Genomic DNA, 13728 nt, shown 5'->3' with positions numbered 1-13728 from the left:
GAAAACAGATATTTTTAATCCCATTGAAGTTAAACATCTTTAAAGATTACATTCCCTGATTAATTGTAGAAATTTCCACACAATTATCATAATCGTGCCCTATCTTTTTACTCTGGTGCGCGTCCTAATGTAATAGGCACTGATAAATTCAACAGGTTTAGATTTTGAAAAATAATTATTAAGGATTACAGTTTAAAAGGGGATAATGGAAATATGTTTTTTTTACATGTTGGGAAGTATGAAGTAAAAAAGGTGAAAGTGGTGGAAGGGTGTAAATACTTTTCATGAGCACTGTTTTTTTAATATGTGTCTGTTCTAGCTACAGTGCAGACATATGTGCTAGAGACGTTTCCTTTTCCAAATCATTTAGACTGAAACAATAATAAAAACTTTCACTTGCCTGACATAGAGACAGGATGCATGTAATCAAGGGTGAAATTGGGAACCACCTTCCAGGACCTGTGTATCATGATTAGGTCAGGGCAAAATATCTGTTATGTGAGGGTGATCTTTTGAAATTTTGATAGTTTTCCTTATGCTTGTTATGCTAAATTCCCAAAAGTTAGCCACACTGCATAATTATATACAGTCCATGGGAAAAATGTAGTGCCAACGCTTGAGAATAATGCAAACTACGAGAACGTGATCGGCTGCTGTTCGCCGCACGTGCATTTTTTTGCTCTATCTTTTTAGTATCAAATGCGTCCTCGAATCCACAATGGACGCCAAGATGCTAAAATATAAAGCCAAATGCAGGCATTGCATTATACGTTATTAAAACTAATTTTGATGAATTTTTCCAAAAATGTGTGTATTTATGCAAAAGCAAATTAGTTGAATTTTACACATTCCTAATCATGATCTGGCAGGAAAGGGAGGAAACCGTGGATCTGAAGAACTTACCTGTCTCAAGGATATATGTTTCATTGATGTGTGCTTAAAGAAGAGTTCAGAATTTAAAATCAGTATTTCAGATGTAATAGTACACCAGTGTCATTGAAAGGCTTGACTATAGCAGTACTCATGTACCCAAGTCAATTCCTGGATGCACCCATGATGCAGTACCATGAGCTAGCTTGGTGTCTCTAGAATGATGTTTGTGCAGTGTTGTGGGTAAATATCTCTAGAGTGTAAAACTGTGTGGATGGTGTGTAGTTGTCCCTGTGAAGTAGTTTAGTGTTAAGGTTAGTGACCCTAAAATGTAGTGTGGTAGATTACTGTGCTTAAGATGCAGCACAGCGTAGTTAATATAGGTGCCTTTAGTCCTGCGGCGGGTTAGTGTCCACAGCCTGTTATGTGAAAGGTTAGTGAATGTACGATGTGATGTTTTGGTTTAGGTTTCTATGATGCAGTCCATTGTGGTTTGTTATTGTCCCACTGGTGCAATGTTGTGGATTAATGTCCATAGGAGGCAATAAAGTTTGCTGGGTTAGCATCCTTGTGATGGAGTGCACTCTAGTTCATTATCATTGTGGTGTGTTAGCATAGCTGATGGTCGCACAGCTATGTCGGCTTACGTTATGGTGGATAAAGTCCCTAGGATGCAGTGGAATTCAGCAGTTAGGCATCCATATAAGGCAGTGCAGTGAAGTGTCTTAGTGCCCCTAGGACGCAATGCAGCGTTGCAGCTCAGTGTATCTAGGTTGCAGGGCTAGGTGGTGTATTAACCTCCCTAGGGCGCACTGCGGTGGGTTATGGCCCCTAATATACAGAGCAGTAAGGTTCTCAGATCTAGAGCTGTGCTGTGGCTACTTGTACTTGGAAGTATCTATGGGATTTACTGAAGGGCTTGAAGAATCCACTCGCCTGCTCGCATTTGCAAGTCAGATTCAATAAGGACGAGGTATTTTTAGGTCATACTCGCCCTGTCTGGTGAGTAGGAAGACAAACCGACACTTGACCTCTGACTCTGAAAGCAGAGCAAATGTGACAAGATAGCAATATTTAAAGGCATCTGTATTGCTCACAGAGTGAAGGAGCAATACAAATGCTTTTAAATCTTGTTAAAGTCACATTTGCTCAGCTTTCAGAGTCAGAGGTCCAGTGCATTTCAGTTTGGTTGAGTAGATGTTTCACGTTACTACACCTGCAGGTCTAGTGCCATTTTTATGATTTTTCGAGCCCTAGATTTACTGCAGTGTAGTGGATTGGTATCTTTAGGCTGCAGTGATATAGGTTAGTGGGCTCGGTGATGCAATGCAGGGTGTCTAGAAGTATCCCTAGGAAGCAGTATAATCTTGAGAGATAAGTTCATCAAATGCAGAACCCTAGATCAACTCTGTCTTACAATCATGTGCTTAAGCATTTACATAGCACTCTTTTAGTTATACATGCATGATTCTTGCAAGAATAATTAAACCTGTCTTCAACAAAACCTAACAAAAATGAACATAAATCATGCACCCACACTTTCCTGGAGTCATTCAGCACATAGAGGTGCAGAAAATCAATTTTGTATTAAATGCATTACACTGGTAACGAGGGATAACACTTTTATCACCAGGCCTAAAATCTGTGTCCTAACAAACCCCTACGTACACTACATACTGTCTTTAGGCAGAATGAGAATTTATTTAATTTGTACCCACTTCGTCATTTTTGTCACAGTACTAATGTCAAACATGGCTGAATCATCACTCATCCTAAACTCTTAAGCCTTGTTAGTTTGCAGATAAAGAATACATAAATTCAGATTTCTTTTTTTTAAACATGGATTATAGGGGTGCTTGTGTACATTATTTGTTTTCAAACAAAAATCTTTCTGGTTATGTATTCATTCTACCAACAAAAATAGTTCAAGGGTAACAGCTTGTTGAGGGGTTTGAAACAGATGGGTGGAAAACACATCTCTATTGATTTATGTACTAACTATTTGAGGTGCGATTGAAAAGCCAAATGCAAATTAGTGCTTAATTTGTAATTGCAAGTGCCCAAACGTTTTCATAACAGCCTATCAATTGTGTAGCTCATTGCAGGGGTTGCTGAATACCAAAACTGCTGAGTCTTGATTGCACTTCATGTCTCTTTCTTTCATCCCCCTACACTTAGGGGCTGATTATGATGTCGGTCGGAAAGCCTCCGACCTCTAGTCAGGAGCTTTACGACCGCGGTCGGAGGCTTTCCGACCGAGATGGTCAGTTTGAGGTTCAATCTCCAAATTACGATGTCAGCAGTCAGAGCGTAAACTGGGCCATCATTCCGACCAGCTCTCTGAGTCTTCTGGCCAGTCGCACCTGCACCGTAATCCCCTATGGACGGCATTTATGCCGTCAGGATTACGATGTCCATTTCACACAGCCCTTCCAACACGGAATTGCTGTCGGAAAGTGACTTTAGGGGCCCCTAGCAGGGCTTCCATGGCCTACGGTTGGTGGCCGTGGGGGTACTTAGGGTGCCCCCCTGTAAATCCATGTACTGTGTGGCAGGAACCATGGGTTGCCTGCCACAGGGTGCAGGGTTTTACACCCACCCCCATTTCTTTATGGGAGCATATATTACAGCTGGTTTAAGGTTGTAACACAAGCTTCCATAGAGAAATGGTAGTATCGGTTGCATCGTAATCAGGCGGTCAGTCCCAAGACCGTGACATGTCGGTCGGAGCCAACTCAGACCGACATTGTAATAAGCCCCTTAGTATCTCTATCACACTCTTGCCGGTTCTTTTTTTGACCTATTTCTCCTCTTTTGTTTCTATATTTTTATCCTCCTTTCATTCTTTCTCTTGACCTCAGTCAAAGTTGGATAATGAAAAATAAGTCCTAGTGCCCAAAAATGAGCGGAGGTGTCCACCACCTTCAACCTTCGACACAAAGTAAATGCACTGCCACAAAGCATGTAAACATTCCCTTCAGAAACACATTACATACAATGATCACACCGACTCTTGAATGGTCACTAAAGTCACAGAATGTTACAAAATATTTTAGGCTGTGACTAAAACAAGGGAGGCTTTCCTCAGTTTAATTGCTGTAACAAAACCTGTGGCAAGTTAGCACCTTCCTTACATCAATACCATTCTCATACCCATTCACTTGTCTTTTCTTCATCCCACTTTCCTATAACCTAGGAATTGTAGTTAGTTTTTAAAAAAAGGGAAAAATGCACTGGATCCAAATTTTCTAACGTCCGATAACATAGTTGAATTCGGATTATAAGAAAATTATGAAATTGTTGGCAATTACATTTAATGGGATAGCCTTTAAGATAATACATCATGATCAGAATGGTTTTATTTCTGGGTGTCAGTTAGGAACAAATCAGCATTTTGTTTGCAGAATCGCTTGATTATTTATCCGTAAATCAAGTACCAGCTGCGATTGTTTACTGGTTGGCGAGAAGGCCTTTGACCTCTTGGCCTGGCAAACTCTTTTTAGTGCACTAGAGAGATTTAAAATACTCTCCCAGATCACAAGGTTTATGCAGAAAATGTACGAGAACACAGATGCAAAAATAATTATTAATGTGTCAGAGATGGGAATGGTAAAGGTGTGATGGGAACCCAGACCGTTTTGTCCCCTATCTCCTGACCTGTTCAGCTTTTTTTATCAAACCTTTGGCAATGCAATACAGAAAGATGCTGAAATGCGACCTCCTACCATAGATGGATAAAATAAATCTCTATGCGGATACTATAATGCTATTATTAGATACTAGGAAGATTACGCAGGAAAGACTTTTTGGGCTTTTAATTATGTTTCGAGGGTTAGGAGGCTATCAATAAAATTAAAACTGAAGTCATTCTGTGCAATAGTGTGGCAGATATTCTGCTCCCAGTGCTTCATGGCTGCATTCATATTCAACCAAAGCACTAAATAGGGATTAGATATACATGCACGGTTGAAGATGTATTTGAGTTAAACTTTTGTCCACTGTTATTGAAAGTTAGAGTGCTGTTAGCTCAATGGAACTTGCTCCCCCTTACCCTTATGGGGAGGGTGACATTGATAAAAGTGGCAATTCTTCCCTTGTTTAATTTTCTCTTTTCTGCCCTACCCTGCTTACTGAATGTGGCTTTTCTTTAAGGATATAGAATCTATTTTCTCACCTTTTATTTAGCAGGCTAAAAGTACCAGACTAGCACTTAGCACTTTGTATAGAGATGTGGAGGAAAGGGTCAATTTTACAGAATATTACCATGCCTATTTTGCACAATATATGTTCAGATTTCGTACAACACCTGAATCTATTGTAATTTTTAAGAATGACGATGAATTTTATTTTAGGAGAATATAATATAATTTATATTTTAAGATTGACTAAATCCCCCAAGAAAGTTTGCTAAAAGACCGTACATTGTTTTTTTAAAAAGCAGAAGGATTTTATAGTTACTATTTGATTCCCTATATGAATGTTGCCACACGTTTGTATGATTTAGCCTGGGGTTCAAAGGAGAGGATTGATCAAAGCACTGTATCTGAATGGGGGGCAATGGGATTCTCTAAGGTGACATATTTCATTATAGGACATGGGTGGAAAACTTGGACTGAAAAAGGCACAGATAGGGGAACATGTTTGGTTGCAGTGGTCTTATAATATTTTAATCTCAGGATTAAAGACAATTAATATAAATTCACTACTTAGTAGCAAAAATGTGGTTATTAATTTAACTGAGACATTTGCCCCGAAGTGACCTTGTGGTTGGAAAAAAACTCTTGCATTAAGTAGAGGAATTTATACCTATCAAAAAGCTGTAAATAAGTGGGGGAAATATGAAGAGTTTGTATTGACAAGGGAAGTTTGGGGTCAAGTTAATATATTTAATTTCACGGTGCTCAGAGGTGTCAAGTGGTTTAGATATAGAACTCTGTACGTTCTTTATGAGATTAACTCAGTGTTGGCGAGCCATTGTTTTAGATGTGAATCGACTGATGTGGCAAATTGGTCTCATGTAATCTGGCATTGTGTAGCTCTTCAAGATTTTTGGAATGCAATTTTTCAGTATTTGGAGCAGGCCTGCAGGTAGTGCTTTTGTGGTATTATTGGAATATGATTTCTCTTTAAACCTAACTTCTAGATACCAAAAACTCTTAGAACTGTTATATGTTTCTATGCTGAGGTCCAGAGCATTGTTGTTGCAAAGATGGAAATCAAAATGAATCCCTTCCATTGGACAGTGAATAGGGAAAATGAAGCACGTAAGAGTGAAAGGGCTACTATATGCTGTACGATGTGGAGGTATTGCAAGGTTTAATAAAATGTAGACCCAATTTTGGTCCATTAAAGGTTTTTGGTGAGGGAGGGTGCACTGAAAAGGGAAGATTACTTTGTTGTTTATGGTTCTAGGGAGAGTAAATATTTTGAGTTATATTGTTTAGGGAAAAGAATGTATGTGTTTTTATATGTTTCTGCCTATTAATGCTAGGTTCAGGAAGGCCATTCATGGATATCCTGTATGTATGAATATGAAAATTGAACTGTATGAAATGCAATGAAATTGTATGGAATTTTATGATATTATATGAAAATGTATGAAATTAATTACTCTTTTGGTGTACTGTCATCTTGTTTTAATCTGGATCTCAGATTTCTGTTTAAAATTAAAAACTTTGGGCCAGATGTAGGTGGCCGTTTCAGGCCATTTACCGATCGGTAATGGCCGATTTTGGCCGTTACCGATCGGTAAATGGGTGACAGATATGTAGGGGGCATTTTTTTTACTGATTCGGTAAAATTACCGAATCGGTAATTTTACCTAATCGGTACAATAAAAATTCGGTAAATTTACCGAATCTGAGGCTCCCAGATGTAGGTGGGACTCTTCTGAGTCCCAGAGGCCTTACAGAATCGGTATTTTACCATCAAATCCAATTTGATGGTAAAATACCGATTCCGGTGTGCAGGCACATGTGTGCATGCACACCTATGCCATGTGACAGGCAGACCTGCCCTTAGGGCATGTATGCCTGCCACATGGCACCCAAGCCTGTTTTGGGGGTGCCAGAGGGTGTCAAAGTGACACCCCCTGCACCCTTGTGGAAATCGGTATTTACCGATTCGGTAAATACCGAATCGGTAATGCCTATTCATTCCTATGGGCTTCAAAGCCCATAGGAATGAATGGGCATTACCGATTCGGTATTTACCGAATCGGTAAATACTGAATATTTCCGATTCGGTATTCCAGCACATCTGGAATACCTACATGTCCACAGCTTAGATTTGCCGATTTTTAATTACCGAATCGGTAAAATTCGGTAATTAAAAATCTGTAAATCTATTTTACCTACATCTAGCCCCTTGTTTCTTGTAGCTAGCTGCATTTAACAACATCAATTTGTTCCCAGTGGCATGAGAGGGATTCACATAAAAATAGAAAAATCATTTATAATGTGCTCCATCACTACATTATTGCATAATAATGACAATGGGAATCATATTCAATGTCTCAATCTTAAATTCTTATCCTGTTAGATTTTTAGAATTAGAAGGCAATTGGGTCTAACAAGTTTCCTCTTATTTAACCAAAATAGGCATCTATTTTACAAAGTCTGAACTATTTTTAGCCTTTCTCATTGATTTACCTTAATGCGTTTGCTCCAGTTTTAGGTTTGTGTTCTAATTTGGTAGTAGTCTTTCCTTTGCTTATCGCGGTGGTGGGATGGGTAGCAGGACCATTTAACCACGCCTGGTTTCAACGTTCATGGGCATATCAGACTGATTCATGGTTTATCAATGTTTGCCCTCGGATGGTTATATAGAATGCTGTTGGCCATACATATCACCTGAGAAATCTGAATGCTTACAGCTTCCTCATTCGAAAGAGGGCAACGGATATTGTGTTGACCAGTGTCTACAGAACCCTTTTTAGACACACTGACTGACACAGAGAAGAGATACTACCACACACACAAGAAATAGAAATGTACTTTAGAAACTGCTTTGAATTGAAAAGTCATGACCTCTTAGCTTGTGATACGTTGGCCTCGTCCCAGAATGGCCTACCCACATGCATGCTTCTGCACATCACCATGTTTGTCCATATCCATACTTTAATTGTGGTTTTTGCTATTTATGCCAGGCAGCCACCAGTTCCTCAGCTGCATTCTCACATGCGGGGAGAGTGGAGGCTGGTGGGCACCACTGTTGCAAATACCCACTCTCTGGTTATGCTCCATGTTCGTGTTTGCCTCCCACAAGAGGCTATTCCACTGTTTCTCAATAGATTTCTGTTGGTTGGTTATATCATCTTAGGGGTTGGAGGGTGGCACTATAGACAGTGGACATACCAAGGGTATTCTTCTCCCTTAGAGGTGCTTTATGTAAAGCATTTTCCTGGCCTTATAGTTGTGATGAGTTCCTATACTGATTAAAAGCATGTTATAGTCCCCTTCAGAATTGTACAAATGTAATTGTTGAGTAAGAGGTGGAAGTGGAGACAAGAGTTTTTTTTTTTTTTTTTTTTTTGTGAAAACCTTTATTTTCCGGAAACATAGTACACAGCGTCAGCCTACAACCACTGCGGGCCGGCCGCTATGACAATATACAATCATCCCGAGGTACCTTGCATTGCAGCAGATATGAACAAGAACACAACAATGGATTTGCAAGGAGCCCAAGGAAAAGGATAACGAGGGTTTCATTTTATAATTTTGACGAATCGTCCTAAAGTCAGACAGGGTAGCTGAGTGGGCGAACCACATGAAGGATGTTCAACAGTGATTCATCTCTATTGAAATACTGGCGTGAATCATTCACAATAAGGATATACAATCACAGAGGTAGATGTCGCCCCAAGTAGCGCCCGCCCAATCAATGTATAAATCAGGAATTACATCTAGCTTGCCTACGGTATGACAGGATATAGAAGGGACCATCATATAGCAGTAATAAAGGATCCAATGACGTATAAAAAAACAGTCATTACATGTCAAGATTTGTGACAGGATATGCGCCCTCAATCGATAGTGGAAAAAAGGAAGGAAGAGCAAGTTCTGTAATCATTCAATGACTATGTATGAAAATCGGTATCTATAACATAGAATCAATGAACCAAATGTTAAGGACGTGGACGCAAAACACAAAGAAAATAGACGTTTCCTAAAGAACCAAACCCAACCTCCCGTCTGACCCAAGATACTTAAGAAGAAAAAGAGAAAGAAGAATAAAGATAAAAAGAAGGCCATAGAAACGAAAAGAGAAAGGAATAAAGCCCCACCCCCCCACCCTGCACGTCGAAGAGGCTATGGCCCACCCCCCCCCTACTAACGTGCCTGTCGCCCCAAGAGTACCCACATAAGGGAAAGACGGGGGGAAGACAACCCCCGGAGAAGAAAGAAGACCGGAGGAGGGCCAGAGAAAAACAAATAAGCTATCAATGGATTCGCACCTCGGCCGCCCCTCCCCTGGCCCCACCAGGACCCCGCACCAACGTTCACCTCCCCAGCTGTCCAATGCAAACACCAGCCTTGTCCGCAGCAGAACCAGAAGAGAAAGAGAAAACAGCTTCAGCCTTGTCCCTGTCGTTCCAGCCAGTCAATAAAGTCTAGTAGAGCAACAGCCATCTTGGATGAGAATCGCAACTGTAAGGACCACGACCGAGCATAACACCATCCACAGTGGTCTGTCCAACGCGAAGCCGAACTGAGCAGAGCTACCCAGTAACGGTGGAAACACGGCAACCGTACCTCAAAGTTGACCGACCAGGGCCATAGCAGCAACCCCATGATGAGACAAAGGGATCCACTGAGGGGCCATAGAGTAAACCCTATACGTGGCGACCAAAAAGATGCCTCCTGCCGATAAATAGGGTCGAGAGTCAGCAAATTCTCCACATCTTGAATGGATAGCGCAGCGGCCACTAGTTCCTGGGCATCCAGTGTCTTGACATACGTCTGGGTAGATTGGCCGCCTCCGTCGGGCACAGGATAGGGCAAGGCGCACAGAGCTTGATGAGCAGCACCGCCGAGCAGTATTGTATCTAGTCGGCCCTCTAGGTCCTGGGCTTGTAAGCGCATAGACGATCGCAGGTTATTCAGAGCGCCCAGGACAGCAGCAATCCCAGGCGGGTCTTCTGCATCAGTTTCATGCACCCGGAGGGCGCCGCCATATTGTCGTTTTCGAAAATGTCCACCGGTGCCCATCGCCATTACAAAGCGCCAGTGGTAGATCCACGAAGCAACGCAGCCACGGGGTTAACAACAGCGAATCTGTCTCTGGTCACCAAGACCCGGCTACAATGTTGCATGCACCTCGATGAGGTATCCGATCAGTCCTCCGGGATCGGCCGTTCCAAATATCGGGCGCCCGGTGAAGAAGGCACCCACCGTAGCGCTGAAGGACAATATGGCTCCCAGTGTCAGCCACAGGGCAATTTGGAGGTACAAGAAGGCTTCGGCCACAATTGCAATGTAGCAAGCGTAGTAGCGCGCAGGGCCGGGTGATACAATGTAGCCAGAAAGGAATTGCTACAGTTGCACGCCAGTCGCCCGTTCCTCCGCTGCAAGCCTCCGCAGTCGTCGAGTTCTGAACAGCAGTCTCCGGGAACAAAGACCCGGTCTCCAGCGGGCAACGCTGGAACGAAGGCAGGGACGAATCGATAGTTCCACCGCAATATATTCAGCGGGAAGCACACCATCAGAATCAGGATCGCCACCCGGGTCCGAAACGCCGACGCTTTATCAGGATTGAAATCAGGATGAGCGGCGTTTCGGAAGGAAAGCGGGCGGGTCGGCGGAGCCGAGGAGTCAGGCGGCCATCATGGTTGCAGGCTAGGCTCCTCCCCCGAGACAAGAGTTTTTTGGAAGGGATTTTTTACTCAACTATTCCTTCCTTACCTGGTGGAATATTCAAAAATCTTTATAGAGCTTGCCTAGTCAACTGTGTTGGCTACTTATTGATTGCCTTCTTATTGTAGCCTAAGCCACAAGCAGTTTGTTCTAGGGGCTGCAGTCGGTTGGCATCAGTGTGTACCTGGGGCTGGGACTTATTTTTTATCATCCCACTTTTGCCCAGAACAAAAAATAGAAAGAAAAGGGAGAAAGAATGAAATAGACATTGCTAAACGGTGACAAAGGGGGAACACAAGGGGGGAAAAGAATCTGCAAAATTGAGATAAAAAGAAAGGAATAGGGTGGTGGAAGAAAGTTGTATTAGGTGAAATCAAAACTAGGTAGACTTGGTATTCTGCTTTTTTTGTTTTGTAATACTCTAAATGCCTAGAATACAAACACTCGCTACATCCACCCCTTGTTTGCTGAATATCATACCTTTAAACATTTTGGGTCTCATTTAAAAGAAAGTCCTGCAGCACCTTCCTGTACATAAACAATCACCAGAGGTGATTTCTTTGTTCTATGCATGCTGCAGAATTCCGCACGCATAGAAAGAGGGAAAAAAACGAGGAGAAATGAATACATTTGTCTTGTTGTGCCTCCCTACGCCTTCCCTGGAGAGGCCTAGCATTCAGACGCATTTCCAGGTTTACGATTTCTCGTAAGTTTGGAAATGTGTCCAGTTCCATGGGTATTGCGTGTAAAGGGGCATACTTACAAGCAGTGTTCCCTCTAACGCGCGCGCGCGCGCGCGCGCGCAGCTTGCTGACCCCGAGCGCGCAGAGTCCCGTGGAAAGCGCGCACACATCCATCCTGTGAGTGCTTTCGCGCCCCCGCGTTTAAAACGCGAGCGGCGCGAAAACGGCAATTCCGTGTTTGGGGGAAAGATCATAGATTGCTCCGCACTAATGGGCTGTGGCTGCGGGCTGTTTGTGGCCCTTTGTGAAAACATTTGTTAATAGCAGCACCGTCATGCGCTGCAATTAACAAACATTTTCACAATGGCTCACAATCAGCCCCCAACCGCGCTCCCTTAAGCGAAGCCATTTAGCAAGTCCAAAAGCACAAATGCTTTTGGACTTGCTAAATGTCTTCTCTTAAGGGAGCGCGGTTGGGGGCTGATTGTGAGCCATTGTGAAAATGTTTGTTAATTGCAGTGCATGACGGTGCTGCTATTAACAAATGTTTTCACAAGGGGCCACAAACAGCCCGCAGCCACAGCCCATTATAGAACAAATTTAGCAAAAGAAAAGACAGGATCAGGCGGTGGGAACACTGGTCAAGACCCTTTCGGACCCAGCTCCACTGCCCCAAGGCTCAAGCCTCACTGCTTCTGCTGCCTACTTTTGACCAGCTCATTTTCTTCTTTCGCTTTCACCTTATCCTTGGCCTCTGCCAAACTGTTTTTTCCTTCTGTGTCTTTTTCTCTTTCATGTCATGTGTTTTGTCAACCTGTTACCCATTTTTCTGTTTGCTTTTTGTTTTACGCCTTATGCCTCTGTGCTCTTTTCACTGGTTTTGTCACCCTCTTCCTAATTTCTTTTCTGCTTGCTTTCTCTCTGCCACACCTTATGTCTCTGTGTTCTTTTCACTTTTTAATCATCTTTTCATCTATATTATATGCCTGCTTTCTCTCGCACTGCTTTTTTTTGTGCTTTTTCATTTTGTCACTCTTTTTACTCGTTTTTATGGTTGCTTTCTCTTGCACCTTTTGCGCCTTTTGACCTTCACACCTTCTGTCATGCTCCCTGCAGCCCCATCACCAGTGGGGGGGCAGGGGGGAGGGGAAAAAAGACTTTTGGCAGGCTCCAAAGCAGGACCCAGGAAACTCCCCAGAGCAATCTTGAAATTTCTCTCACCAGCATGAGAGCAGTGCAAGGATGGGAGGAAGCAGCATCACTCAGCACTCCTAGGAGCACTGGAAGACTGCATTTTGTCTCACCCAGCTGTCTAAGACAGCTGGTTTAGAGAACTTTAAAAGGTGCATGTGTGGCTGGACATTGCAAGCTGGCTGAGCAAAGGCACATGCACATTTGAAAGCCCCGGCTAGCTCCATCATGACACTTGGGACGGGTTGCTAAAAAATAAAATGATAATAAATAAACTTTATTACAATTTTCTTTTTTAGCTCTATTCTCTTCTTAGTGGGGGGATGCTCCTCCACTCAAACTGAAGAGCCACCCCTGCCCCTCACCTTTCAGTGCTTCTTCTGGCTTTCTCTGCTATACACCTGTTCTTCCTGCCATGTCACCTTCCTGTCTATCTTTCCCCTACCTCTGTAGCCCCACCTACCACCCCCAGGCTTCTTTCCCCTCCCATGATCTACTTAATGGCAACTGCTGAGCATCTGCGCAGCTGGCACGCTGCTGGAGCATCAGATGCAAGCCCATCTGCACCAGTCTGTGCCTGGATCGCACCCAGCTCGACAAACCCTCATCTGATTGCATTCTTAGTGATACCCCACAATGCTCCTGCAACCGCTCAACCTGGGGCTAATCTCCTCTGCTGCTGCTGTGCCATTTAGCAAGTCCAAAAGCACAAATGCTTTTGGACTTGCTAAATGTCTTCTCTTAAGGGAGCGCGGTTGGGGGCTGATTGTGAGCCATTGTGAAAATGTTTGTTAATTGCAGCGCATGACGGTGCTGCTATTAACAAATGTTTTCACAAGGGGCCACAAACAGCCCGCAGCCACAGCCCATTATAGAACAAATTTAGCAAAAGAAAAGACAGGATCAGGCGGTGTCTCCCGCCTTTATTTTGCCACTTTCAATCATGTCACCTCACCAGCCCCTCCTCGCTAGTATTACAGGTCTCTGTTGTGGCTAGCTCGGGCATATGCATGTGCGCTCTGCGCTCTGCTCAGCTGACAGTTCGGGCGGGAAAGAGGCCATAGCTACCAATGTTTAAGCATAGCTGCCAAGGTTTCAGATTGCTATGTGTGACATTTTCATAATTTCAC

General features: G+C 43.0%; 1 protein-coding gene across 1 annotated transcript in view; it reads left to right on the top strand.

Moving 5' to 3' along the window:
* The window catches only part of DNAH3 (dynein axonemal heavy chain 3), a 614138-nt gene that overhangs the window by 286292 nt on the left and 314118 nt on the right, over positions 1-13728 (top strand). The gene's annotated exons all lie outside the window — the stretch shown is intronic.

This window comes from Lissotriton vulgaris, chromosome 10, assembly GCF_964263255.1.
Source record: "Lissotriton vulgaris chromosome 10, aLisVul1.2, whole genome shotgun sequence".
Lineage (NCBI taxonomy): Eukaryota > Metazoa > Chordata > Amphibia > Caudata > Salamandridae > Lissotriton > Lissotriton vulgaris.
This window is presented reverse-complemented; position numbering and strand designations above follow the sequence as displayed.